Raw genomic sequence first — 3,375 nt, forward strand, 5'->3', positions numbered from 1 at the left:
GCCCTGATCAAATCATTAGAAGATATGTGCCAGAAGAAGAGATGCAAGACATCCTCCATCATTGCCATTCATCATCATATGGAGGACACTTTGGAGCCACCGTACAGCAGCTAAGGTACTTCAAAATGGATTCTTTTGTCCTTCTATTTTTCGTGATAGTTACACTTTGATGAAAACTTGTGACCGGTGCCAACGTATGGGGAATATTTCAAGGCGTCATGAGTCACCACTGAAAGGTATTTTAGAAGTTGAGTTGTTTGATGTTTGGGGAATAGATTTTATGGGGCCTTTTCCTCCTTCTTTTGGTTTTGCTTATATCTTATTAGTAGTTGACTATGTGTCAAAATGGGTTGAAGCAATTGCTACAATAGCAAATGATGCAAAGGTAGTGCTCAAATTTCTGCACAAGAATATATTCACAAGATTTGGCACTCTACGAGCTATTATTAGTGATGAATGGACTCACTTTTGCAACAAGTTGTTTGATAATCTTCTTTCTAAATATGGTGTAAAGCACAAGATAGCACTTGCTTACCATCCTCAAACTAATGGCCAAGCTGAAATTTCAAATAGAGAAATCAAGAATATCCTTGAAAAGATGGTCAAAACCAATAGAAAGGATTGGGCGAAGAAGCTTGATGATGCTTTAAGGGCATACCGTACAACCTTTAAAACGCCTATCGGGATGTCTCCATACCGATTAGTGTTTGGAAATGCATGTCATCTTCCTGTGGAGTTGGAGCATAGAGCTTATTGGGTTGTAAAAAAGTTTAACTTTGATTTGAAGGCAGCAGGTGAAAATTGACTTATTCAATTGAATGAGATGGAAGAGTTCCGGAATGATGCATATGAAAATGCAAAGATCTATAAAGAAAGGACGAAGAAGTGGCATGACAAACAGATTCTTAGGCGAGAGTTTGCACCAGGACAACAAGTTTTACTCTTCAATTCACGACTCAAACTCTTCCCAGGAAAGTTAAAATCAAGATGAACAGGTCCTTATACAATTCATGAAGTTTTCTCTTTTGGAGCAGTAGATTTGAAGGACAAGACAGAAAATATTTTCAGAGTTAATGGTCAGAGGTTAAAGCATTACTATGGAGAACAAGTGGAGAGGAACTATGCATTTATTCCTCTTGGAAATCCTAATTGATGAAAATTGAAAAGTCTGGTTGTAGACTTTAAAACAAGCGCTTATGGGAGGCAACCCATAGATCTATCTTTCATTCTTTCATTTATTTTATTATCTTTATTTATTTAGTTTTAATAATTTGGTTTTTGATGCAGGTTTATTTAGCATGAATAAAGAGCTGAAAAATTTTAAACTACGGAAGATTCATCATGAAACCAGGGAAGTTCCTTTTATTTCTTCAATCCTTTTTACTTTTGCATTACAATGAGAACATTGTTTAGTTTAAGTTTGGGGATGTAAACTCCTATAGTCATTTGATCATCTTGTTTTCTAAGTCTTGGGTTGTTGATGGGTTGTCTGATTCTCTTACCAAGCATGCATTGGAGTAAGATTTAATTCTCTATGACTCTGAAATTTGTGATTGAAGATGGTTTTGAGAAAAATTTTCTAAAATTTATTTTATGTCAAGTGGAGTTTTGTGGGTACTTTGGTTTAAATCTTTGACCTTGAACATAATTGAGCACATAGTCGTTTTTCTCTTATTCCATTTTGCTTATGAAGAGAAGAAGTTGAATTAATTGAAAGAGGGAGTTCAATTTTGCTTTGCTCTAGAATCCGTTGATGGGTCATTGAGGCGAAATCTTAGTTGAGACCAAATATTAGAGAAATGATCTAGGCATTTCTTTGGCATAACCAAAAAGCTTTCCCAGCCGTCCTAAATATCATGCCATCATTACATGGTGTGTTTCCATAGTCAACCCCATTGAGCCTTCATAAGCCTTTATTTATTCTTTGAACTACATAAATCATGCCCGCTCTAAGTTTGAAAAACAATGAATCTACCTTTGATAGTTTGAGAAAATACTTTGATGGAGAGTTACATTTAAAAGAGAAAATTTGTTTCATGATGAACTGTATTATGTCTGCTCTGTTTGATCAAAGAAGAAGAAGAAGAAAGAAGAAGAAAGAAACTAAAAAAAAAAAAAAAAGTGAACAAAAAAAAAAACAAAAGAAAAAGAAGTCACTAAGCGGGGTATGTATCACCTCAGATTTTGTTAAAGGAATTGTTGGTATTGCTTCAGTGATTACAGCAACAATAATGCCACAAGTATGAGCATATTGCCAAGAAAGAGCTATGATTTGAATCATGTGTGTATCACTTTTAGTGTTCTTTTCACTAAGTATTTTCCTAGTTTGCTTTGAGTTTTCATATCCAGTTCTTTCTTAACCCTCACCCTGTGGCCTATCATTACAACCTTATTAAAAACCTTTTGATCTCTGATTTTTTGTGTTGACTACATTAGTGGAGAGGATTTCTGAAAACTGGACTTATGGGGTTAAGGTTTGAGAGAATTCTTCTGATTTTAGTTGTTCTACTTTTATCTGAGTTTGCAGGTGGTTTGAGATTAAATTGACTATATCACACACACACACTCAAGGTCTTAGCTTTAGGTTGAAGTAAACGCCTAACTCTTGCTTGACAAATTGTAAAATCTTTGATGTTAAAAGAGTAAGATACTAGTGATGAAATCTAAATTCATAAAAGCTTGGTGAGTGATGATACTTCTCTTTGGGGTCGAGTTGATATTGCCTAAACTATCATTTGCTTTTCTTTTTGTTTGAGGACAAACAAAGTTGTAAGTTTGGGGGTATTTGATGACTTGCAAAATTTTGTATTGCAGATTTTACAAGATTGCTTGAGCGGAGGTTTTTGGCCACACGAGCGAATTCAGGCAGATTCAAACACTCAACTGTCGCTCGACAGTGAGCTCGAGTGGGTTGCTGGAAAACTAAGATCGCTCGAGCGGAGACATTGGCCGCTCGAGCGAAATAAGGCAGAGTCGAACGCTCGATGTGTGCTCGATAGGACGTTCGAGCAAAATCAGACAGAGTCGAATGCTTGATGTGCGCTCGACACCCCGCTCGAGCGAATATCGTATTTTGACAAATTTAGGGTCTTCTGCCGTCACACCATATAAAAGTGATTTTTCACTCTATGGTCGTAACTTTTGGACTGGAGAACATTTTTTGGGATAGAAAAACACAGCTAGAAGGATTCAAATCATCTGTTTTGGAATCACACACGAGCACAGACGGGAGAAAAGCATTGAAACATTTCCTTGAGTTTTGAAGACGAGTTACGGCTGCGAGGAGTATTTTTCAGCGTTTATTTTCTTCTAATATTCTCAGAACAATTATGGTGAATTCGTTTATGTTGAATTCCATTTCTAAGATGAGCTAAA

Source organism: Carya illinoinensis, chromosome 14, assembly GCF_018687715.1.
Source record: "Carya illinoinensis cultivar Pawnee chromosome 14, C.illinoinensisPawnee_v1, whole genome shotgun sequence".
NCBI classification, from domain to species: Eukaryota; Viridiplantae; Streptophyta; class Magnoliopsida; order Fagales; family Juglandaceae; genus Carya; species Carya illinoinensis.